The sequence below is a fragment of the Xiphophorus maculatus genome, chromosome 20, assembly GCF_002775205.1.
Source record: "Xiphophorus maculatus strain JP 163 A chromosome 20, X_maculatus-5.0-male, whole genome shotgun sequence".
Taxonomy (NCBI): Eukaryota; Metazoa; Chordata; class Actinopteri; order Cyprinodontiformes; family Poeciliidae; genus Xiphophorus; species Xiphophorus maculatus.
In genome coordinates, this window is record NC_036462.1 from 26,491,160 (window position 1) to 26,518,568 (window position 27,409).

Sequence of the window (27,409 nt, forward strand, 5' to 3'; positions counted from 1 at the left end):
GGCAGCGAGCAGTTCATTCTCAGTCCAGTTGTGTGGGACTTTCTTATGGATCCAGTCAAAAGTGATAAACTGGCCTAATTATCTTAGAGAGCTGAGCTTATCAGAAACGGCGGTCCACCACAGCCTGCAGGATCCAGCTTACCGTCATCAGTTCGTGCTGATACAGCTCACAGAGTTTGTCCACTGGGAGGTAGCAGTAGTTACTAGAAGAAGCTCCGATTATTAGTTTGTTGCAGTGCTCAAAATACTGAAGGGGAGCATGGTTTACTGGGAATGGAAAAGCAATAAATCCACTGAGTTTAGTAGAGTCCACGCGACGTCAAAACAAATTCATTACTAAAGCTGAGCCAAGACATGGACTAAACTGTAAGTTCAGCAAGTTTAATTTGTGTAAAAAACAGGCATCAGGAAAAAGCATTCAATTAAAAAGATAAAGATTCTAGGTTTCTAATACATAAGAAAATTATTGAAAATGGTTTAATTTATGCTAATTTTATTCAGACCGAAAAATAAAAATGAATGGAGTCACGACACCTTCTAGTGTCAGCTTATTAAGAATGATATTAAGAATCAAGATTTGATTTTCCAAGCTATTAGCAGACAGGTCCTCAGTCACAATGAATCAATTTTCACTTTCATTAGTTTTTCATCAGTGAAATTTGACTTTTTGATCTCACTGAGTTACTACTTTTCACATAAATAAGCTCAAAATCAAGAGCTTATTACTCTTTCCTTTGTTATAAGATAAGTCAGAAAATTTACTTTACAGGACATAAAACTTTAGCGTTGGGTTATTTTGGTAATAAAGTCAGAATCTTCTGGTTTGTGTGAATGCTCTAATCTTCATTTCAAAATAGGTAGACGTGTCATTGATCTGTTCCTGTTGAAATGTTCTCCCAGTTTTAATGTTTACATTTATTATTTATTGCCCCTGTTGAAAACAAGGTAAATGCTGCACACCCTTTGTGCAAATATCAGATAAACCTTTTATCCACAGAGTTTCTCATCACTTATTACTGCTGATCCATTTACATGACATCTACAATCCACTGCTATAAAAAGAAAAGAACATATAATTTTATCCATTATAAAATACGTGAAAGCATATTCATTTTCTTAAAATGGAAAAAAATGTCACCTACATACACATTCCTTCGATAAATGTGCCTTTGCTTCCCAAAAACTTCTCTGCCCAACTTCACTAGATCACTTGAGAAAGATAAGAGCTCATTTGGAAGCAAGTTTCATTTACCGCAAAAGATTTAATTTAGATTTCCCTCAGGTTCTGATAAGCTCAGCACTCTGCAGACATTTTAAGATGACAGACACTTCTTGCACAGCAATTTTCATTGTGAGCATGCAGACACAAAAGGGCACTGACTTTTAAAGTGAGAGTGAGATTTCTGCTGAGATACCAGCACTGTAGATAAAAACTGACCCTTTGGAGATGCTCTTAAACGTTTCTGCCTCTGTATTTGCGTCTTGTCTTATTTATATTAGGCTTATGCAACCTTAACGGTGTTGTGAAAAGCTCTTTCTTGAAAGTAAAATATAAATGTGTGTAATTTTAGCACTTAACCCATCATTAATGCAGTTGCCCTGGGAAATGGGGTGAAGACGTGACGTGCTCTGGCTCAGCTCTCCCTCTCTGTCACGTACATCCCCTCTGATAGCCTTCTAATCAGAGGAAAAGAAGGTCTACTCCTGACTTATTTAGGCTTCCTGGGGCGAGACACTAAGCTCTACGTCGCCTCAATGTGTTCATTAACTTGTAATTACGTCTCTAATGGGAAGCTGGCTCAAGGTAAAGAACGAAAGGCTTTTGGAATGTGTTCGTGTTTGCATAACGCCTTGGTCTGGAAAAACCTATTACAATATAAAGCTAACTATATAATTATTGCCGTTTTATATTCGTTATAATTCTGTGTTATGAAGGGACCCAGATAAAGTGAGAGCACACCCTGTAGTAATTTAGCAAACTAAAATGTCATAAAACACTAAACATGATAATAAACAAATTAATCAACAAAGTGGGGATGAGGTGACCTGCATTAAAATAACGTCACCGTGGATAAAAACATGAATGTAGCATAAATAAGTTTTATCTCGGTCAATAAATTAACACAAGCCATATTTTGATAATAAAACTCCAGTTTAATTTTCAGTTTCTCTACAAAGTGCTCAATACTCACCCTGAGATAACGCCATCACCCAGGCACTTACCCAAGTATTTGTAGGACAATACTTTTTTAATGAAGATGTGAGAGCGATTTGTAGAAAATGTAGATTTACTCACTTTAAGAAGAAATCATCACTCATGAGAGATGCATTCGACAAGTAAAAGTCAGTTTTGGTTCATCCAGAGAGAAAGAGTAGAGCCAAAACTTTTCAGCTTATGACCCACAAAACAAAAACAAAAGTAACTTGTAAATACTATATTTATATCTTCTAAAATGTTTAGAATACTTTTGACTTTTTGTGCTAATCATGGTTATTGCTAATATGAGAAAACTAAGAGTTTAAATGTTAATTTTGGAATGTTTTAAAATGTTGGAAAATATCGATTTGACTCCAGAGCTTTAGAACAGTAACATCTCTCTTTCACACACAGTGTGAAGTTGCCTCTATTTATAAACATTATTGATTAAAGGTTCTAGAACAATAGTACATATCAAAAACAAGAATAAAAAAAAAATCCAAGAATTTGTGTTGGAAATTCATGTTTTTTATTCTATGTTTCGCAGTATCTGCGATTTTCCAGAGAAAACTGTAAAAATGGCACAAAAATAAACTTTGTGCACATCCACACTGACTGTCATAAAACCTGGTGTAGAATCTATCCTCGTGCAAAATTATATCTAGAACCAACTGTCTATAATGCAGAAAAGTGGGTCCAGCTCAGTTTGATTATCAGAATTGAAACCGATTCTGACATCATGGATTGGATTTGAAGTTGATGGAGGCCATCCTCAGACAAATTGTACTCTGGAACTTTAAAGTTTATAGTAGAGAATATGAGCAATCTCATATGATGCTAATGAAATATCACTAGTGGTATTATTTCATTATACATAGTACAACTCTGCACAAATACAGAGATGCTGCTAAAGACAGTAATTCTAATGGCTCCAACACCTAAAACTGATCAAATAACTGGTAAAAACATTTTCTAAAACATTTCACCATGAAATGTTTTTTCCCCTCTTTGTTTCACTAAAATAGGAAACTAATTTTATTGTGTCATTTCTCACATATACACAAGCTGTCGGCTCTGCTCATCAATAATTAATGACAGTTAATAATGAGCACATAGCTCCTTAAATTACAGTGGTCCGGTGCCATTTTGTCACCAGTTCAGCAGCTTAGCAGAACATTTTACAAAGCCCAATACACACAATACACTGTGCTCCCTTGCCTTCTCATTTTACATTCTTGTAAAGAACAGCATGATAAAAATAATACTCTTCTAAGTAATCAGTGTTATTTGTTTTGCATCTTCTTCTTTTTTTTTTTTTTACAGCGATTAAGCGCTTCTCATAGTTGCTGAGCAGCTATTTGCATGTTTCCACTGGTATTTGGATGACTTATCTTTAGTGAGGAGTTCCAACTCATTGAGGTTGAAAGGCCTCCTTGCCACCACCTTAAGCTTTACCTCTTGGACAGTACTGGTATCTTGGCAGATATTTAAATCCAAATATCAAAATGTGGATTTTGAAAAAAGTCCTGGCTCAGAGAATCTCTGGACATGTTTTAGTTTAAATGTTTTTATCTGGGACAGAAAGGGCTTGGATACTAGGTGGTTGGTTTAGCGGCAAGTTGCAAAGAGTGATGCAGAAAGAGAAAAGAGGAGAGAGGTAGGATGGTGGTGTCACTTCTGACAAAAGGCCCAGTCATGATGTGTTCTCACTGGAGAACAAAGAGCTCTGACAGAGTCCCTTGGTCTGCTCTGTTGACTATAAATACACACACACACGCACGCAACTTGACGCACACGAGAATACACCCACAGTGTGCATCATTCTTCAAGCTCTCTCTCCAAAAGAGAACATGAAAGAGAAGAGGAACAGCCACGCTAATTATCTCTGAATCTGAACAAAATTAACGACATCGCATTGTTCAATTGTTCTCTAAATGTAAGGTCCAGTCTTCATCACGACATCACAGAGTTACTGTCATACTTTTTTTAATCTCCTTAAGTTACGACAAAGATGGAGCATTTAATGAGCGTGTTATTTTGTCACTATGGATTACACAATGTCAAAATGTGCAGCACAGAGGATGTTTTGGTAGCTGAATGCGGTCCTAATCTCTTCAGATTCTCGTTTTCAAGTTTCATTCACACACTTCCACTTGGCACTGCGTTTCCGTTTCCAGCAGCAACCGCGCGGCACGTCAGGCCTGAGCGGAGGTCCGCGGATTCCTTTCCAGAGAGCTTTAGTCAGAGTCTACGTTCGGGTCGGGGTATTCACCCTTCCTCCGCTGCGGCCTTGTGGTGCACCCCATGAGAGCCTACAGAGAACACAGAGGTGTTCAAGAAAACCCAAACAGAGCTCTGATTGTCACTGCTGAGGGTTTAACACCCCCTCCGGACTCACTCCTAAGCATTTAAGACTGACAGATTGAGCATCCATCAATGGTGGTTCTGTAAATACGTAGCTGTTTGCACTGTGGACGGGCTTATTCAGATGTTGGAGAGAAATCAGTCAGTTCAGAAACGTTGGAGTCCTCAAGTGTCGTCGTCTTCCTTGTCCTATTCAAATTTGCATGGGAAAGTCATTTACAATCTGTCTGAAGCAGCGTCCTTTGAAACGGGGGTTGACAGCTGTAACAAGTGAGCAAGCTGGTGGGCACTACAGCCTGCTGAGTGATGACTGTTTCTTATTGGCACTTATTGACCAGAATCAAAGCCCCCCTACTGTGTCGCAGCACAACTAACTGGATTACAGACACCATCAGACGGCGCTCCCTCTTCCACCGACCCATCTACCTTATTAAGACCTCGGGGGTGGCGAGATGACCGCTGCGTGACACAGCAGAGGTGCAACGCCAGCAACAAATCAAATGTTTCCAAAAACAGATCACAACCAGCGCGGTGGATGGATTGCTATTGAGAAGAATTTTATTGACTCGCAATATTAAAGTTTGCCTGTAGTTCATAATCTGAGCAAACAACGGCAAAATTAGATCTTGTTCCGCATGGCTTAGAGGTTTTCCGTTATCTGTTGTGTTTTAATTACATGAACATTTTTTTTACTCTCTCCCCCCACTTCATCAAATTAGCACCTGCAATGGGAGCTGCTCCAAATGACCCTGATTTAATGATGATTACAGAAAGCAGGAGTTTCAGCTTTCTGTAAACAAATCCATTCCCGCATGCTGAATAAATTACAGATGACTGAAAGGAATCAAAACACCGACTGGAAGTGGACGAAGTGATGAGTTCTGGGGTTTTTGTCATGCTTGCTGTTTGGGGTGTACCCAGGTGAAAACAAGACAGAGGTACGATTTGGACATTCATACTTCAAATTAGTATGAAGATGTTTCTTTCTCTTAGATGACTCATAAGCAACTATTTTAGGATGTTAGTACTAAAAGCTAAAAATGTTCATCTTCTCAATCAATTAATGTCTCTGAGAAAATTAGAAAATAAAAAGGAATTCACAAATTAACTCCTCCCACCAAGTCATACCAGGAAATCATAAGTCGATCAGAAAATTAGTGTGATATCTCAGAAGAATTGATCCACCAGTTAACGTTTGCTACTGTTGAAGTTTAGAAAATAATGGCCTGTTCTGCCTCTGTCTGAAAATGATAAACAGAGGGCATTACAAACTCCAAAATGCTACATATAACTATGAACAATTACTTATACAATGTAAAAATAGCTAATATTCCAAGCAACAACCAATTTTTTAGCGTTGGCTTTGATAACTAACAACTGAAATGTAGATTAATTTTGGTCTTCATTCCAATATTTTATTTTGATGATTTAGTTGACATTTCAGAAAAGGTACTAGGTTTGTTTCCTGTTTTCATCAAGAAAAGCACATTGAATTATCTGTTGCTGAAATGTGATATACAAATAAACTTGCCTTGCCACATCTACCTGAAAACCATCACTGATTCAGAGAATGCGTCTTCACAAATGTTGCTTCAGCCTTCGTATAAAAATGCTATGATTGTGAAAAGAACCAGTGCTTTTGCAGCAGAATATTTTTCTCCTGTCTCAAATAAAATTTCCTGGCTCACGTTAAGACATTTTGTTTATAATTTTGGTGTAAATCCTCCAATACAGTGAAGCCGTGGTATGTTTACTCAAGTTATCACGCTTTCAGACTCACACTAGCCCGTGTTTATTTCTTTACCCTCTCCTCCTCAGCTTGGACGAACCTCAACCACCATAAATGGTGCTCCACCAAAAGGTGGCAGAGTTCAGTGGGCGCAGTGGGAGTCATCTTCATCTAATGTTGAGCACACCCTTGGGACTTTGAGAGGCAACAACTCCTTCTGCACCTCTTCACTCCTCCCATTCTCCGTCCTCACCCCCCCTAAACTTCACTAGCTGCCTTTCTCCTGGCCCTTTTGTCAGCGGATTACCGACGGTTTAGAGATGCACAAACCGATCCCTCCTTCCTCTGTTGGAACCACACAGGGGGTTAAGGCCGGAGCACACAGGGGAGACCCCACACACAATGATCTGAATTACAGAGCCTTTCTGTGCATGCCACTTTGTATCCCCCCCTCCACTTCCCTCCTCCATTTGCTTTGCTCAGAAATCACCACAGAGAGTTATTCAACAACTGTGGTTTTCCCAGCAGGAATCAACAGTTTCTTTGCCAAAAATCCAGATTTTCTGAATCCCTGCGAAGACATACTTCAGACCAACTCTTTGTCTTTTTGTTCTGTCTAAACACAAAACATGTGACTCCTTGTAATGAATCACAATGCAAACAGCGAACTACGGGAAGTCCACTTCCCCACACGGGAACGAAAACCAAGTTCCAGGTGAAACCACAGTTTTTTTTTTAAATCTAGCTGAACAAACTAAAGCCACAGTCGATGGCTTTCCTCGGCACAGCGAGAGAGCACATGCCATCTCTGCTCTTGTACACGTCCGTATCCATCTCTCCCTCCCTTGTCTCTGGGACAGCTGCCCAGACATCTTATCTGTCTGTCCTGACCGGTGTTTGGGACCATCGGGGGAGCCTAAGTGGCCCATGAAGGGGGTCTCTGGCATGCTGCCCACTCGGTAATGACAGCAAAGCTGCCAGCAGCTAGCCTAACAGGTCTCTCATGTGGTGCTACAATATTGATATTGTATCAGATTGCAAAGGGCTTTGCAGCCTTTTAATGAGAGCCCAGATTGATCAAGCAGCGGTGGCTCTCCCTGGCTGTCCCTGCAGATCTCACCTCCATCTGATCCGTTTCACTGGCTGAGAATGAGCAAAAAAACCCAAACCAAAATCAAACCCCTTCACGCACAGAATCCAGATACACGAGCACAGAAACCGGACAATAAAGCAGAAAATCAAATATTTATATTGTGAACAAAAATGTCAATTTTGTAATTTTTACAGATACTCCTGATTTTATCTTTCAGTCAATGTGCAATAAAAGAGTGTCATAAATTTCTCAGCCATACTGAGAAAAAAAGAGAAAAGAAACAGCCATCCTTTGTTGCAGTCACTATTTCTTGTTGTTGCTAAACTGTTCTAATTAATATGGTTTTCAAGCTAAAACAAAGCACGGCTTTCTGCGGACCTGATTAGAAATTAGATTAACAGATTTAGAAACAGTACAGTTGTGCTGTTGATTTCCATAAAATCAGCAGCACAGTTTAGCTCCTCTTCTAATCTTGCTGCAGAAAATGTGCTAACTGAATCCCTCAGAAACTATTCAAATAATAAAAAGATAACTGTGACACCACTTAATTTGGAGTATGAAACCGAATAGTGGACCAATTTACAATCTAGTATTAGAAGAAAACAGAGCAACACAGAGCTCAGAGTTTAAACACTGGCCCACCACCAACACAAGTTCTGGCCATTTACCACATGGGGCTCTGCTCTTTTAATATTACAAAAACTAAATCTTGTGTGACTTAAAAAGAGGGAAGTGCGATAAAAACTATTACAGAAATGCAACTATAAATGTATTTCTCCAGTGAGTAAGAACTAGAAGACAAAACAATGATTCAACATCACCCATTCATACCCAACAGGAGGCTGAAAGGTCTGGCTGCTTTAGCTCATCCCGTAACTCTAAAGCTAAATAATTACCATCTTGTTCCACGTTGATCTGTTTTGAACCGAAGCTTCTTATTTTTGGTTGTACTTTTCTGTTACTTTTTGACACATTACAAACGGTTGGTGATTATTTTGCACTTTTTGTCATTTCCCATCATTTCATTTTCACAGTTTCAAACCAGAAACTTTGTATCCACCAAGTGGGTGATTTTTATCCACTTTCACACAATTTACAGAAAATATTCTACAACTGGTTTACTGTTAGGATTAGGAAATGTGATTATATGACTCCAAAGAATAATATTTAATAGCAGCAGGTCATCTAGTGTTATTTAGTTTGTTCATCTGTCATGTTTTATACCTAAACATAGAGACATGTACACGGAGAACGCAACAACGCAAAGATATAAATATACAATTTAATTGAATTAAACAAAAAACTTGAGCATTTTTATAGATATCTTCATAATTCATTCATAAAATGTTACAAATGAAAATAAAATAATATACTATGGGTTAAGTGCAAGGGCGCCAAGGCTTTTTTTTTTTTACAGGTAGAAAAATGGAAGTAGAAAGAGACAAGATATCTCTTCCTACTTGAAGTGACTCGGATACATTACAGACTTTTCAGTTCATGGGAAGACTGCAATTAAAATTTTATCAAAAACACACAAAAAAAACCATGTTCAACAACTAAGTCCTACATCCAGGAAAAGTTTGTTGAACAAAAAGTTGCTCTTAACGTCACAAAAACTAAAACAGAGGTCATGCTTTCCTAAAAGAACAAGAGATTTTTCTTTCCTGCTTTCTTCTCCCCTGTGAGATCAGGTTGCAGAAAAAGGGATGATAAAAGCAAATGGCAAGCAAGCAGCTCATTCTAACACAAGCTGACAACCTTTCAGATGCACACCTGACAAACTCCACTCAGCCTCCAACGAGTCTGTAAGGAAAAGCAAAACGTTGGAGTTTATCCTGCAGCTTCTACGTGAAGATGTCAGCCGAGACGAGTGTCTAGTAAGTCCACCAGTACTACCAGCCAGCCTCTGTAATGGATCTTAAACTTTGCATCCCTTATCTTCCTTTTCACCTGCCTCCACAAGCTGCCATAAAAGCCACAGACTTGAGTCTTTCCTATTAGCCCTCCATTAGACTCCTGTCAGAAAGGCAGCCAGACACTCTCCCCACCCCTCCATCACCCGCCACTGTTGCGATGCGATCATGACCCCCTTTCAGACCTTGAAACGCCCCCCACTACCCCGGATCTGCAGCAGGGAAGTAACAGGATGACGGTAAAAATGAAACCCTGCTCAGACTCGGAGGAGAGGACATTGTGATTGCTTGTCAGTAAAAAAGACTATTCCACGGCTGTGCAGGCAATCGGTCACACCGAGATGTGATGTGAAAACCTCAAACGCTGAATGCTGCATTACCACGGGTGGAAGGATATGAACTGTGGTCCTCTTTAAAGCGTTCCAGACGCCCGGGCGACGCCAAAATCCTGCTTGTTTTCCTTACCTCCGCTCTGTTTCGCCTCCTTAAAAATGAATAAACAGGCCTCTGATCAAGTTCATAAACCTTGTGCCGTGCCAGAGCAATTCTCCAGACATGAGTGATCGGCCCCTACCATCGCACATCTTTGACTCCTGTCCCCCTGTGCAACTTTAAACCCTCTTACTGCACCCATCCATCAGCTCAGAGGGAACATAAAGCACCAAACACAACGCGGAGATACAGCCAGCTTTTCAACCATGAAGGGATTAATGGGGACCTATATCCATTTACTGTGGATTGCAGGGAGCATGAAAGGTCAATCAGATTCATGAGAAAACGCTGTGGATGAATGTCTGCATTTAATGAACGCTGCGGAGAGCCAAGACCACTGTTACAATCTCCTGTGTGGAGCAGCAAAGCAATGAAAATAAATGGGCGGCAAAGCCGATTCATGATGCTCGGCAAACGACCAGTAAATCCACAGGATAAGCAGACAGAAGAGGGAGTGTCTTCATCTCGGGGAGAAGGACGCCGCTTCGCTGCGATCATTCGGCCTCACGCCATGTTTTAGGAGACCGTTAGGAAGGTAGGCCAACCGGGAGCTACTCCACCTTTCCCTCAATATGTCACTTGGCGTGCGATGTCATGATATCTGATGATGTGACGATACTATTTCGTGTATGATTATATCTGATATTGATATTTTTAATTTATCGAGCTGCATTCTGCCAGCCTTCATTCTGTAATTACTGTTCTGTTCTCAGTGTAGTCGGCTTTGGTTGTTTTTAAGGTGCTCGATAAATAAACTTTGAGTTGGTTTGGGGTCAACATTAACGCATGTGCTTAATCTAAAATGTTTAATGCGTTAATATTGCATAATGCAGATTAATTGCATCACCTATTTTGACCTACAGGACACTCTCCTGCAGAGGAGATACACGGTCAGGTACTATGGAAGGCCATAAGGGACACAAATTGCCGCTTTTGCTAGAGGTATGGTTAAAAAGCTGTGCATAAAACTGTGGTTTATGACTTAGAATGACATAAAATATGCCAGTAACCCCATCCAAATGCGACTTTTTATGCCATTGTAAGACTATAAGAATCGCAAACGTGTGAAAATATGAGTGAGGCGAGTCAGCCTGGTGTGCTTAGTGGCAATTTTCAACTTAAAAACCTTGGCAACGGACGTTTTTTTAAAACCAGTCTAGCTACTTACAGCAGCGGTGAATTACCCTCCCACCAAAGCATAGCCAGTTTATAGTTAGCATTTTCAAATTAAGTTTGAAACAAAGTGGCTTAAGACTAAAATACTTAGAGACAATAAGACATTTTCTTAAACTTATTTTGAAAACGTGTATTTTTACAGTTCAAGCTTACAAAGTTAAGTACAGTGATTGATCACAGCAGTAGAGTGTGATTAATCTGATTACATTTTTGAATGGATTGACAGAAATAATACATATGAGCATTGGAAATTAGTTGAGAGAGAAAAAAGGTCATTTTGAGGCAATTTAACGAATGCTTCTTTCAGACCCCCACGCCCCACTAGACCGCTCAAGTTAGATGAGCAGTTACGCAAGTGGACCTATAGGATTGTTTTCACACACGCACATTTTCGTCACAGCCCGGTGCTTCCTTACAAATACAGAGCCGACTTCCCAGCTTGCTGACGGAAGCCGACACACAGCAGAAGAATGAGCCGCCTCCGTGTCGTCACCATAAAGCCCGGCTGAAGTGCCGAGCGGCCTCACAGTGTGTGGCGCGCAGGTTGGCACACTCACAGGGGTCTTTATTGGGGTGCCGTCCTAAGCTCCAGGCAGCGTGCCCGGTGTTGACAAAGCCTGGTATCGCCTGCTGTCAGCCCATTCTGTGTGCGCCCGGCGGAAAGAATCAATTAGGCCTAGCTCACAACAGAGCACTTTAATATTTGACTTTTAATCGGCAGGCAGTCGGCAGGACGGGATCATGAAAGCAGGGCTGGCAGAGTCCGTTTTACTGATGTGGAAAATGAGGGTCAGAAAAACGCTCCGGGGACGACGGGGGTGCATATCGCGTACCCCATTCGACGGCTGTCATGATCGTAAAAAAGTCCCTCGAGATGTGAAAGGAAGATAAACTTTTATCGCTCACAAGATGCTAAAAGCTTTACGTAACCCGCTGCAAGGAGCAGGGAAGGGGTGTCACAAGTTTGTGCAGAAAGAAGCGCATCGCTCTGCAGAGGACAGTGGTTTGAGAGACGAGAGCTGAGCTGAACTTTGAAGACTCGGGTGTTTAATCCCAGACTGCTGAAGGCCCTGCGTGTCAACAAAAGGATGAGGCAGAGAGAGAGGGAGGTGAACACTGTCCTCACAAAGAGGGGGGTTTTGAAGTGGAGATCAGTCCTCAAAGAGAATATCTTACCAAAGGCCCGTCATTTACCTGTCGGCTCCTGCCAGTGCCACAGACGAGCGATGGAAAAATCAAAGTTCAGCTCCATCGAATATTCTGTCATGAAAAGTTTCTCGGCTGAGCATATATATTCTAAAACTATCACAAAGAAGGTCGTCTGTTCATCCAAGGGGGATCTGATTAGAGCTTCACGTACTGCTGATGTTGAGGTACTAATGAGTCACAGCTGTAAGTCGCAGCAGAAGCTACGGCTTACAGCTGTTCACACAGGATGGCTCTGATCATGGCAAAATGCACCTGTAAGTTACAGGATGCCGGCAGCACTGCACTGCGTCAATTAGCTAACTACAGAGTCTACTGTAAACACATGGAGGCGGATTAATGCTACACCTCCATGTGGCGTAGCATTAATCCGCCAATGTTAGAGACCTTGTAAAGTCTCTAACTTTGCAAAAAAAACAAAACAACAAAAACCTGCAGCTACAATAAAGTTTAGGGATTTTTTTTAACTTTAGTAAATGAGCATGATGCACGAGTTTGTTTCTGAGGTGATGAATCTGTTCGCCTGCAGTAAATAAAGTGTTGACAGTTACTGCGGCGGATAGCGTTTGTGTTTTATTTCCTCTGGGATCTGTAAACTCCACGATAACAGCAGCAGCAATCAGAATCTGACATATTTCTCCGCAGCTGGAGGAACGATACCCACGGAGGTGTAAAACACGAAGACCGCTTTAGAAAGACACAAGCGTTGCACAATTAAACTTTGTGATTCCATAATTTAGTTTTAGGGTTAAGATAGAAAAACACCAACTGGTAGGAAGGGAGCAATCGGTATGAAGATACATCTCTGAGGAAAAAACACACAAAAGCCTCACAAAACTATTCATGATCCTTGAACCTTTACATATTTGTCACATTATAATTACCAACTTTAATTTATGAGATTTTATGTGACAGGCCAACACAAACTAGTCCAGAGTAACAGGAAGTGACCGCCTAACATTGATGTCCTTACACTATTACACCCGCCCTGCCTAATTGCTTACATCCTCAGCCGATCAGAACACTTTCTACGGTCCAAAAGTAATATTTTCTTCTACATTTCATACATGTTTACTTCTTGTCTGACAAAACGTTAAAATATGACTTGGGCAATCATGCCATGAGGCTAATGATTTGCAAGAAGGACAATCATATTCCTTCAAATAAAACACATTGAAGTTTGTCGCTGTAATGTGACGAGTTGGGAAAAAGTTTAAGCTGCAGGAATATGTGGCTCTCTGTCTGTGACAGTGAGGAAGGAGTGGTTTCAATCAATCTGTGAGTAGGTGGTGAACAGCCTTACCTTCTTTTCTAAACAAGCTCCTTTAAATGTTCTCCTCTCCCACAGAAATCAGCCTCAGACTGCCAAGTTCTGTAAGCAAACAAAAAGTGAATGAATTCTTGGCAAGCGCGAGGCTTCAACACAGGAGCCCAAACACCTCGCATATTTTTGCCTTTCCGGCTTGTTTTCAGAAATCCTTTTAAATTAAAAAAATAAATAAAAAATGTTCCTATTCTGATTCACTCAGACTTAATCTACTCGTCCGTCTCCGCCGTAGCAGTTTTTCATAATCCTGATGCCCCTCCCATACCTTGCACTTTACACAGAGGATACTAAATCTGGTGAAGCACTCCAGAAAACACACACACACATTACAGGAGAAGACGGTATAAATACAAATGATATTCACAAAGGATAATTTCATATTTTACTCCTACTGATGCCTGAGGAAACAGGAAATAGTTCTGGGGAAGCTTTAATTAGACCTACGCCAGGAACAAGAGAGAAAAATGGTCTCCGTTTTTTAATATTTAATATTGCCATCATCTGTGTAAAAACTACCACAAGCAGACAGGTGAGTGATGTGCCTTTTTGTGTAGGATATTATTCCAGGACAATAGCAATAATGTTAAAAATGCATTCGAGATGGCAACACCACGTAGAAGCTGGATCACTATCCAGGCAGACAATGTGAAATCCTTTTATTGCTTTTAGCTAGGTGTCAGAAGCAGCCGAGGTACAAAAGAACAAAAAAAAAAAGCTGTTTTCTCTCAGCTTTTTCCATCAGGCTGCCATCTCACAGTATCACTGTGTCTACAAGTGCCTGTATTTGTAATCTTGTAAAGTATGAGGCCTTGTTTTTCATCGCCTGTCAGTGAAGGCATGTTGACAAGAATGAAGCCTGCGTCTCGCGCTCGTTTAGATTGGACAGGTGTCAGTGTCCGGCTCGTGAGCGTCTCGGCTGAGTCGAGTAGACGGCTCGTAACATGGCGAGGCGAGGCGCAGGCATCCATGTCTGTTGCACAACGCACAGCTACGAATAGCGGAGGACTCTATAAAGCCGTGGTCGTCTCACTGCCGAAGCATGTCAACGACCCCCAGCTGTTCTCTGTTTGTGCTAAACTGGAAAACATTTGTGGACATCAGAAAGCTGGTGGTCAAGAGGTTCCCCAAACAGCATTAGCTTCTGGGCAAGGACGCCCTTTACAAACCCACAAACAGTGCTATGAAATATGTAAAGAGTCGTTCACTTTTAGAAAGTTTTTCCCTCACTTTTATTCACTGTTCTATAATTATTACCATCGTTTAGCAGAAATTATGCTACAAAAGTCTCTGATTTTAGTTGGCAATGAGTTTGGGGGAGCAGAGCAGCTTGATAAATTTGATTCCTCGAATTATTCCAGTACTTTGATTATTAAAATTCCTCGAGGAAAATTTATCTGCCTCGAAGTAAAATTTGTAAAATTATGTTTTATTATTTAGCGCCGGGTGGTTATTTGTGTCGGGCAGCGCACTCACTGCCGCCTGTGAGTTGTTGCCATGTGCCAGCAGCATAACGACAAAGTCTCCGGGTTCGTGTCGTTTCTTGGGGGGACCAAAAAGTTGTTTTTTTATTAACTGCCTGACGCGACGCTTGGAGTACAACAGCTTTTCTCCTCCCGGAACTGCGCGTTGACATTTTCAAAGCGAACGGTGAGAAGTGCGCTGCCGGTGTATGTGATGGAGAGAGAGAGAGACGGAGATATTTCCAAGTATTCGATTAATTGTAAAAATAATCGAAAGAGTACTCGATATTCTTTTACAACAGCCCTAATCTTAACTTACATTTTATAACAATGATTGAAAAACAAATGTGATTTTATGACTAAAAAGTCCCCACTTTGAAAAACACTAGTCTAGACAAGGGGTGTCCACGATGTCCAGTGGCCATTTGTGATGATTTTGTCCCCCCCAATAGAAGTTTAACAACGATGTAAATTTGGCCCTCCAGTAGGTCACTGATGCAGAGAGAGAAGTTTTAAATTTTATAATGGAAAAATGTTTCAAACAGAATCCTTTAGGCACCACAATGAATTTGTTTCTCTTAACCTTGGTTTCTGCATCAACTATTAACAGTGAATAGGACCATAAGTGGTCAGCAACTTTTACTCAAAAGCAGGCCTGGACACAACCTTTCATTAAACGTGACTAAAAATAATAAGAGTGACTCATACGCACAAGCTTTCAAAGCCCCAAACTGGGCAAAAACCTTTTTATGTCTCAGATTAAGAATTAGTTCTCAATTCTCAACAATCACAGTATTGCATGTTTAATTCACTAATTAACAAAAAAGAAAAAAAAGGAAGAATATTTAGTTTTGGATTTTTAAATTTCTAAAATATGTAGATAAATTGTATCTTAAAAGTTTGGACACTTCTGGATCTAGACAATGTGCCTCGTCATATGGATGCATTTGTCACACATCGGTTATGGTTTTAACCAGACGTTATGTGAAAAACTTGAAGGCGTATGAATACTTTTGCGAGACATTTAAGTCCACCTGAAACTTTAAAAGACAAGTTGAAAGGTAAATGACATTGGTATTTAAAACAAGGACACATGAGGAGCAAGTTCTTTAGTCATCATGAAGAAACAAAGCCGCAGAGACAAAATTGGTTTTGACAGCTTTTCACAAGGCCAAAAATTGACACCCACATGCTTGCTGCATTCAGCAGACGCAGCAGGCTGCAAATGACTTATTTTTCTTTTTCTCCCAATAAAATGGAAGAATGACAGATTTAATACAAATAAGCGAAGAGGTGGAGGAAGGAGGGAGGAAGGGGGGACCGGTACAGGCTGCGGGTGACAGGGCGCTGTGACGAGCGTAGCAACCGGGGGGGGGGAATGCGACACCTGGCCTTGTCCTTGATGTGAATAAGAGGATGATGCATCAAAAAGTGACAGAGCAGAAAGATGGTTATTACCCTGCCAAAGAGCAAGGGAAAATAGGGAGCAAGAGTAGAAAGGGACTATTTTTAGCAGTAGAGTAAAAATACACCAGAGCTTTACTTGATATTCCTTTTCATCAGAACATTTTGTCATTCCGATATTTTCTCCAAAACTGAATTCTGATCGCTGATTTCGGAACGACCGAATCGACTCGCTGGAATCAGCCGTGCAAGCTGATGCTCTTTTTGACTGAGATAAGTAGGAGCAGGTCCTCCGCTCAGGTCGATCCTGTTGAAAGTTTGATCAAAGGAGTAAGTAAGCAGCAGCCCGAGGCTCTGTTTTCATTCTCCGAGCCAGAGAGAAGGCCGATTGATTTCAGTGGGCTGGAACCCTTGCTTTTCCCTCTATCGATCCCTTATCTCCAGCCCTGTCTCCTCACCAATTAAGAGTTCACTAAAACGCAACTCTTAATTATTTCTTCGTCACTGCCAAAAGTCTCTGCTGTGTATACTTCTTCTGTTGTTTTTAATTCGGTACTTCTCAACCTGTGGTCGCAATCGTCACCGAACGTTAAGAACGACGTTGATCTCGTGATATTGTAGGGTGTTAAGAGAGGTGTAAGAAAAGCTCCCCTTTCTTTAAAAGATAAACTCGCCGCACACGGTTTAAAAATCACAGAGCATCGCTGCAGACCCAGCTGTTTACCCTGCAGCCAGATACCTGAAGGGATCAGAACGAACTGAGATATTTTGGACGCAGAAATCGGGGATGTGTCTGAGTGTCAGGCGAGGAAGATCAAAAGATTCATTAGATGAGAATTAGATCAAACACGGCTGAAGTTGTGCGGACGCACAGAGGAGGTGTAAGAGTGAGCGTGGTCGACATGAGAGGAATAGAAATCCAGGCTGCGGAGCCAGAAAGCCAACTGACTAGGAGCGGCTTTAATTGCTGAGAACATCCACGCCCAAGGAATCTGCCTACATCGTCATCTTTTTTTCCCCAGAACCGTCGGCGTGTTATCCTCTAATCTGGCCATGTTCTGGGTGAAACTTTTATTTAAGCTCTTCACACTCAGAAATTTCAGTCCTCCCTCCACCCCACGTTTCCACCCTTATGTTTAAACTTGTAATCCCATTGCATTGGTGGAGTGAGAAAAATCCAATTTCAGATAGCTGTAGGACCATAAATAATATTAGGCACAGCGGCGGCCGCACCACCCCAAGGGAGAGACAGAACAGGCTATTGTGAAGCAAAGAGAAGATAGAACACCATTTTTGGGCAGGAAAAAAAGGAGAAAAGGGGAAAATAAAGATTTATAGAACACAAAATTTGAGTAGGCTGAGTTGGACACATCAGTGGTTAAGCAAAGTACAGGTACAGTACAGACCAAAAGTTTGGACACACCTTTTAATTCAATGAGTTTCCGTTATTTTCATGACTATTGACATTGTAGATTCACACTGAAGGCATCAAAACTATGAATAACACATGTGGAAATATGCACTAAACAAAAAAGTGTAGAACAACTGAAAATACCCCTTATATTCTAGTTTCTTCAAAGTAGCAACCTTCTGCTGTGATTACTGCTTTGCACACACTGCATTTTCTTGATGAGCTTCAAGAGGTCGTCACCTGAAATGGTTTTCACCTCATAGGTGTGCCCTGTCAGGTTAATAAGTGGGATTTCTTGCCTTATAAATAGCATTGAAAATAAAGAAAACCCATTGAATTAGAAAGGTGTGTCCAAACTTTTGGTCTGTACCATATGTTTGAGATAATTAGAAGAGAAGCAGAACCAAACGAGGAGAAGCAGCATTCGGCTTCTATGCACCACCAACCTGAAACAAACTTCCAGAAAACTGCAGCTGAAACACTGAGCTCCTTAAAATCCAGACTAAAATCCCACCTGTTCAGAGTCGGCTTTGAAGCATAATTGACTAATTTAACAATGGCACTTGACTAAATGTAATGTTTCCATTGTTGATTGTACGTAAAACACTGAAATGCCTTGTTGCTGAAATGTGCTATGCAAATAAAATTTGATTGATTGACTGATTCAACTGAAATGAAAAACTAGCTATGAGCTAGCTGTAGTACTCACGCCATGAAGGTCGTCCTCTTTAGGACTGCGACACAAACTCTTCCTCACTCTAACCAGATAAATGGCACGCAGAAAATAGGTAAAGTGTCTTCACATAAAATACAGCACCTGTACTTGCACTGTGAGCCTGATCCAGGTGGTCCGGAGGCTCTGGGCTTCTTCACCCTCTTTTTAAAACCATTGTTTCCATCTACATTAGTCCTCCGGTGGTTAAGTTCTGCATAGGCCAGGGCTCCAGTCTACCTTTCTGAACTGGTTGCACTTTTACTCTTAGTTTCACCACCACCAAAATTAGGTGCATCAAAATTTTTCACCACATCTCCTTTAACATCTCACATTTACATGTTCACTGTTTTTTAAAATCACCATGCATTAAGACACGTGTGTCAAACTCAAGAACCGTGGGCCAAATCTGGTCCGCCATAGCTTTTTGTGTGGCCCTCTAGATTCTATACTAAACACTAAGAGTGCTTAAATATTATGTCATCAATCAAATCAGTGCAGTTTTTATCTATTTACTGCCAAATTATATCAATTAGTTCCTCCGGTTTCTTGGGAGTTATTGTGGAAATTGACTCAAAATCAACAAATTGCGCTAATAATTGGGAGCTTATTGCAGATTTTTCTCAAAAATTCACAAAAACTTTCTTACTTGTACTAAACAGCTTCCTCAGCCTTAATTTATGTCAGATTTTAGTCCATAATCTACACAGCCAGTATTAAAAAATGCTAAATTTACCATCATAAATAAGCGCCAATATCTGCAAATATTTCCAAATTAGTACCACAAACACATTGATTTATATTGAAAAAAAAAAAAAACCCACAAAAAGAATCACAAAATCCTGGAGGAACTGAAAAGATGTTCAATAATAATATTCAATTTTAAGGATTCGTTGATATTTTAACAGTTGGTGAACGGGTTTGATCGATACATTCTGGCACCTTTAAGAACCTTCATGATCTTAATTTGGCCCAAAACGAAAATGAGTTTGACGCCCCTGCATTAAGGCAAAACTGGCTTGTAAATGATTAGTTAATAACATAGTAAATATAAGTTTTTTGAATGAGCAGAATTGTACAAGACGGGTAACTTTCTGAAAAAGTAACCCCAACATTTCAGGAGTAAATAGTCATTATAAGTAGCGTTTATCAACTAAAGCTAAAGGATAGGTCCTATCTTCAATCTAATAAAAACTCTGTGCAGGTAGCTGGAGATTATGGTGAAGGTGTGACTCTTTTTGCCCAAGAAAAATATCAAAATACCAGTGGAACATGCAAAAAGTTGGTAAGTAGCCAATAGAGGGGTTTGAATACTTTAACACCAATAAAACGTTTTCCACTGAGTACACTTAGATACCAGACCCGTTTCCTACCTACTTCTTGATTGAACTGAAATCACTTTAAATCTTGATCTGCCAGAGTTAGGAAACGTTTTGGCCGTAACTGTACTCCATTTGTATTTCTTTATATATTGGGATGTGTTAAATAAAATCCATTCATGTCCATCAAGCTACAAGAACGTGTTTTACAGGAATGAAGTCGGCAGCTGTTCTTCGTAATGAAGTCAGGAAGGTGGATTTTAGTTTCCAGCAGACAAAGCGTTTAGAGGCATGAAGCAATCAGAGCCAGTAGGACTTTTGAAATGAACAGAGTCATTTATTAGCTGAGGATGGCATATATTGAGCATTAATGTTTCTATGAGTCGAGTTTACAGATGTGAATGTCCTCTTACTAGGCAAACGTTCAGTGCGAGTTCAGATTGTTTTTTTTGTTTTTTCTCAAACACACTATTGAGAAATTAGGATGCATTGGTTGCAGTGAGCCCTGTCGTACTTAACCTCATGTTGAGTTGCCATGACAAGCGACAGCATAATGAAATGGATAACGTGAAGGTTTTGGTGGCTTTCATTTTAGATTCTTCAGCCTCCCATTCTCAATTTCCATCCAGCATTCTCTCTGCAGCTGTTTAACTTCCCTTTTTCCCGTTTTATCAGTTTTACATTTGACCTTTTTCGAAGCCAACACAGGCCAAAAGCGCCCTTTTGAAGAGTAAATTACAGTGGAAGAAAAAAGCTATTTTGAGTTGTTTTGGGTCAGAGTCTCTTACCCTTTTTCCAATGAGTCCTGCAGTCCTAGATTCATTTAATTGTGACTTTAATGGCCCACTTAGTCGACTGCTATCTGAGTGCACTCATTGATTGCTTGCCGAAATTCAGGAGAGTGGGGTGTGTCTGTTTGTTTTGCCTCACTAATGGACACCATCTCAGCATGCACCTCAGCCGAAAGCGAGCGGCAGAGCAAACACAGAGATGAAAAGAAAGAAACATTGCCAGAGAAGAAAGGAATATAAAACAGTCTTAAAAAAAAAAAATCAATGAATCATATTTTTGTGTCAGCAACTCAGGAGGAGTGAAAGATGAGTACGATTCTTAAGGTAACAATCAAACCAGGCCCAATAAAGCCTTGCTTATCAGACAGACAATCTGGTTTTAAACGATTCTTATAATCGTCGCTCGTAGCCATTAGTTAATTCTACAATAAATTAACCACAGCTGTAACAAAATCGCAGATAAAGCCGATTGGAGACGGCCACTGGATAGAGAATTGAATGCTGCATTTTAAGACGTAACATGGCTTTAGCAATGTTGCTGCTGTTTGATATGAGCAGTGAGAAGGGGCCTCAAGCTGCTGTCTCTCGGGATAGATAGGGCAGTGAAGCCCGCACTCTGTGGCCTGCAGGGTATAATCACATTTTCCCGTGGGGCACCTCTGCTGCACCAAATCAGCCATATAGAGGAGAGAGATTGAAATCTGATTGCACTCACGTGCAGCCATCAAATGTCCACACGTCAACAGTGAACGGTTTCACGGCGTGCACGGCGGTCTGCGTCTGGCACGAGTGCAGAGCGAAGGAACGAGCGCCCAATCAAAAGCGTCGCCTGTCATCGTTCTGTCCGACGGTTCTCGCGGAGGAGAGTCTGAGAGAGGCATTGTCAAAACGCCCTTCAGTCTCTCTTTTATTAGAGCTGACGGGAGCAGAAACACCGGTCTCAAATGCTGATCCTCTAAAGCCGCCTCATCGCAGGAAGCACTAATGGCGACTCGTATATTTTTCAGACGAACAGGGATTCAGTTTAGTACTGCTGACTATCAAACTGCGTTAAAACGATTCAGAAGAGTCGCTGTGAGGAAGTGAATAAATAGTGCAACAATAGAGGTTTGTCTCACGAGTTAGAGATGAGTTTCTGGGGGGGGGGGGAACTTGTATATGTTGAAACATTTCATTTTCAGGGCTTCAAACAGCCTAATTTAGCATTCAAGCACCAACCACTACTCTGTGGATTTATGTTGGTTCTTAATATTTCAACATAATTTATTTTGAATAGGGAGCTACAGTCTGCTGCAGACAACTAAATCGAAACGTATATTTGCAACATTGAAAATTAGGTATGTACTAATCTGATCCCAGGTACTGGCTCCAGTTCTGATTATGTTATTTTAAAATGACCCATATTTAATCCTGCTGCACTGTTTGTTTTGTTTTCCTCTTGTGCATATGGGTTCTCTGGCCTTTTCCATCAGCCCAAAAGCATGCATTGTTTGTCCTTTGTGTCTCTACATTGCCCTGAGAGGGCGCTGTCCAGGGCGTTCCTCTGCTAAAGTCACGACTGAGTACGTATTCGGATTTCAAAGTCACGGCGTTGAATGTTTTCAATACTCTCTGGTTTTTTAAAAAAAGGAATAAAAACATGTTTTATTTTTCCTTTGATCAGCAGTAAACAATTTGGTTTTATTATGTTCTAAAACTTTAAAAAGGGGAAGATTTAGAGCTTGTAGGATTATTTCAAAGCCAATGGGAGAAAAGATAAAATGCTACAATATAACCACTTGAAAACATTCATGATGATGTATAGAAATCTTTGAATAAGAGCGTCTCTATTTCAGCACATATATTTCAACAACCCGGTGTCCCAGCTGTACCTGAATGCAGCCTGTAAAGTTGCTTTGATTATCAACAGAGATTCTTGCATTTTAAACGACGTACGGAGTTCGGTCTGATTGGATGCTGCAGGTTTGAAGCCAGCAATTTTCTCCTCCATTATCTGTGATGTCTACATTCAACTTGACTTTGTTTCAGGTGAGTATTTCAGCTAAGTGGAGAGCCGGCTATGTACTTTACTGCTGTATGGTGATAAGGTTGTTTGTTCTAAATGTTTTCTCCTCTCTAGCTGCATGAGGACTCTTAATATTTACACATAGCGGAGCTTAGCGATAGCTGGGAGTCCTCTGTTTTGTTTTTACTTTTTAAAGCTGCCCTAAGAACGTGGCATTACGTACATTTACCACATGTTCCATGTACTCATGTATAAAACAACGCTGTATTTGGTTCATACACGTGCGTACGGAATCAACACGGTTGTACAGAATATTTTTGGTGCAAAACCTTGTGTCGTTACATTCCTGCTGGATGGGTGCTGAGTGTGCCTGGTCTCTCAATAGGCCACTTGTATAGAACCAAATACAATCTAAGGCTGCGTTCACACTGCAGCCTGAAATGACCCAATTACGATCTTTTGTCAAATCTGATTTATTTATTTTTTGCCGTGGCCATTCACACTTCCAAATATACTGGAGATCACCTGTATAGACATACAGGTGATCTCTGTATGTCTATACATACAGACATACAGGTATAGACATACAGGTGATCTCCAGTGTGAACGGGCAAGCGACCTGAAAGTGCCCCGCATGCGCAGTAGAGGGCGCAGTAATGTCACACATGGAGAGTCTGCTCAGTGTTTTGCTAACCACCATAAAAAGAAGTGCTGAGTGTTTGTGGAAGTAAACATGGATGCTAACGGTGGAGCATCTTATGATTTTGAAGTTGTTGTCCGACCGGAGCGGCATATTAACATATTAATCCTCATTATAGTCCACCATGGTTGTTGTTTTTCTTCCCGCTTGCGCGCATCAGGACTCAGAATAGTGACGTTTGTAGAGTATCAACAGTATCAGACTGTCATGAACAGATCAGATACAAGTCGCATTACGTCAAAAAAAAAATCGAAATTGGGTCACTTCAAGCTGCAGTGTGGACACAGCCTAAGTCACAAGATGTGCAAACGATGGAGGAAGTCTTTGTTGGGTCTGCGGTCAAACTCACCAACAGGTCATATCAAAACAGAGTTAACATGTTGACATTAGCTGCTTAGATTAGATTAGATTTATTGTCACTGCACAGTAAGCAGTAAAACAAGATTAATAGAACAGAGCTGCTCCGGGCTTTTATAAACAAACAGTGAGTTGTCTTCTGTAATTGGCTGAATTGGCATTCTAGCAGCCTGTCTTAGCATGGAAACATGTCAACGGGACTGATATCTCTAATAAAGAAATTATAACACTATGGTCCTACACCTGTAAGTTACTAAGTTTAAAAGCAAATAGTTGCCCTTCATGATACCAACTTTAATGAAGAATCAAATTTTGATTCAGATCAGCATGAATAGCAGAAAATCCCGATCAGCACATCCCTGTAAAACAGAGTTGAGAATGACGTACAATCTCAAATCACAGTTTAGATGTTGTGGGATAGAAAATAAGCAATGTATATGAAACACATCTGAAAAGCTCCAACAGAGTCTAATGGGGATGCTAGATTTAGGCCTCTAAATGTGACCCTATTTAAACCATTATCTGACCACAAAAGGCTACGGTGGTGGTAAAACGAGCAGACATTAGAGCTGCCCAGACGTCCTGCAGTGTCACCTTGACTGCTGATATCTGCCACAACACCGCCCTCCGGCTAGGGGAGGAGGTCCGGCTGACAACAGGTCCGTCAGTAGCGCTACGAGGGGTGGAGATCGGAGAAACGCGTTCCTCTGCCTTCGACAGCAGCTACGGCGTGCAGCATTAGCATACAATCCATATTCATGTGTGTTTCCCTTTGACTGCGTCAAGCAGCTCCTCTAGCACATTTTGAGCCATTTTTACAATCAGCATGTCGAGCATTTTCTCCAGGAGTCCCGCGGGCCTCTTGTGTATTCTCAACATGGCCGCCGCAGGGGGAAGAAAAAAAAAAATACATCAACAGGTCTCAAGGTCATTACCTCCTCTTTTTTTGTCTGCATGTTGGCATGTGTGAGGGGTTCGAGTCTTTTAAAAAAACGGTGAGGGAACAATAAAATGGAGAAAATGGCCGATGGTGGTTCAAGTGTTGTGCGTGAGCGTCATTTTAAGCAGCGTGAGAGCATTAGATGCGTGTGTGCAACTAATTTAGTGCAAGTCGGTGGTTGTGGTTTTATTTCTTTTCCCACAACATTGGCGAGGGTAACCAAGCAATTATGCCTGGGAGTGTGTGTCTGTCTGTGAGCATAAACGTGTCCATCTGGGCACAGAGTGCGGCATGCAGTTCCGACATGCCTTGCAGGTAAAGTAAGCCAGAGCATCCTCCTTCGGTCCACTGACATTTAGGTGAGAAAAGAGGCCAGTTGATGTGGGGTTACAGCTTCCATGAGTGTGTAGGAATAAATAATGAATGCTTATGGAAGAGATCCCTGAAGATTCATTTCTTTCCATCCATTCGTCCATCTCTGCATTCGTTCATCCACCCACCAGGAGCACCAAAGACAGCATTCACTGGCGTTCAGAAGCTTCTGTCATAAATATTTCAGCCATCAGGTCAGCGATCACACCCTCCTCCCCTCGGCTGCTCTTAACCGCCACCGCTTGGTGATGACACAGCCTTTTGACCCATAAAGCTATTGACAAAACACTGATAGTGAGTACATTCACTGAGACCAGTTGTCGGTAGGACGCCAGGCAGCGGCAGCTGTTGAAATGGCGACTCTTGAATGAATGCCTAATTGGCTTCCAGAAAAAAAGAAAAAAGGTTGCCACAAGTTAAATAATTCCACACAGACCTGCACCAAACTTTAAAAGTGCTAGCATTTTCACTTTTGTTGTTTTTTGCTCCAGAAGAACAAAACACCAAAACAGACAAAAGAACCACTAAACATATAAAGTGCAATCTTATGGTCGATTTTCAAAACCAAAGATCCACTCAAAAGCAACATCACTTGCGAGGAGTTGCTTAAAAACCAAACGAGAGACAGAGATCACATGTTCACAGCGTGAGTGTTTGAAACTCCAAACTTCGTTCACAAAGCAAAACGCCTAGCCGCTCGCTGCCCTGTCTCGGAGCCAGATCCTGCGGAGCATCCGTTATAAGCGAGAGGTCTGATCTCTTTTAGCCCGATGAGCGGCACTGTTAGCGGCATGCATAAATCTCAGAGGCAAACAGAACGGATCAGAGCGTTCAAGTGTAAAACTAGGGCAAAGCTCCAGCACTGTACCTTCTGGATGTGCTACTCTGGGAAGGAAGGAAGCAAGTCCTGCAGAGGACCGAGATCCGGCACGCGGGGAGAGAGAGATGGGGGGGCAGAGATACGTACACATGGTGCTGTATGTCAGCTGTTACAAACAGACATTATCCGTCAGATATTTATTCACGCACCTGTTTGGCCAGACTACACGCCGTCCACTCCCGTCCTGCTCTGCTCGGATCTGGTCGGCTTGCGCTGGCAAAAGTGAGGAGCGAGTCTCACCCCCCACGCAGCCCGGTGCAGACAGCTCACTGTTATGGATGCACTGACAAGTGAAAGGAGGGAGGCGTGGCTTCACATGAGATAAATAAAAGAGGGAGGGAGAGAGGGAGGAGAGAGGCTCCCTCAATCTACAATTCAATTTTGCCCTCTCTCTCTTTTCAGCGCAGTTTTGTCCTCTTCTTTTAGCATATTCTCGCTCTTTTTAAGCACTCCCTCTCCCCCTTTTTTTCTTTTTTCCTCCCTCCTGCATGTTATTTGTCAATGGTTTCCATTAGTTTGACTCTTTCTTCTCCTGGGTTGCTTCCTGTTTATTCTTTCTGTGTCGCATTTTCCCCTCTGCCTCTTCAGGCTTTTTGGGCTCTCATTCATGAGCAAACATGCTGCAGAGTTGCATGTGTGTATGTGTGTGTGCGTGCGCAGACACTGAACCAGGGCAGCTCTGGCCATCTGTTGGAGCCTGTGAGCTTCACCTATTCACAGTCTCATTAAGGCAGAGGCACACAGAGGAGCAAAAGAGAAAGGAATGGGAGGCAACGAAGGATCAATCTTAACGCTGCAGGGTTGAGGAGGGAAAGCGCGGCATGGCAAACACACACTCTCTCCCTCTCACACACACACACATACACTCTATATCTGTCAGGCTGGCACCTCTGAAGAGAGCTGGCATGGGCACGCCTGCTCACTGGGTTCAGACATTGAAAGGGAATTGGCTCGCAGCGTTTGAGCACGCAGACATAAAAGAAACGCACACCCAAATCAATTTACACAGAAACACACAAAAAGTAAAAACGGCCGTGTTCGCAAAAACACACACACAAAATATCAAAGAAGAATATTTCCCTGACAAACTAGTGCCAAAAAAGTGAATAAGCTTAAATAGACAAGACGATGGAAAACATGGGACATTTTTAAAAAGTCCCTTCTTGGTGATAGTCGGGCTAGAAAAAAAAAAGGGGGGCATTTTCTAGCCTGGCTTCGGCTAACTATTCCTCCTGAGTGCAGGCGTCACCTCCTATTTCTGACCAGAAGGAAGAGGTACGACGGAGGGTAGCAGAGGGCGGAGGCATCCATCTCTGTCTGCTCCAGCTGTCCCATGATGGATGCGCCTGTTTATCCCTCTCTGCAGGTTATTTAGATGCAGTCACAGCCAGAAAGATTAGTGATGGGAAACTTCTGCACCTCTCTGCCTCTCCTCCCACCTCGTCTAATCAATAACACTCTTATCTATAATCAGCATTTTGAGGCATTTCTTCATGGAAATATGAAGAACTGAGAGAGAGAGAGAAAAAAAAAAAGAGTAATTGTCCCACTCCTCTCGATG

At 41.5% G+C, this 27,409-nt stretch overlaps 1 protein-coding gene across 3 annotated transcripts in view; it reads right to left on the reverse strand.

Annotated features, from left to right (window-relative positions):
- LOC102222582 (extracellular sulfatase Sulf-2-like) overlaps positions 1–26,139 on the reverse strand; it is a 56,098-nt gene extending 29,959 nt beyond the window's left edge. For 2 of the 3 annotated variants that reach the window (XM_023325207.1, XM_023325205.1), the window contains exons 1-2: positions 25,998–26,139; positions 13,474–13,542 (exon numbers count right to left, since the gene is read on the reverse strand). The gene's annotated coding sequence lies outside the window, so the exon portion shown is untranslated. The remainder of the gene's footprint in view (positions 1–13,473; positions 13,543–25,997) is intronic. The other variant, XM_023325206.1, reaches the window with a different exon arrangement.
- Between the last annotated feature and the right edge of the window lie 1,270 nt (positions 26,140–27,409).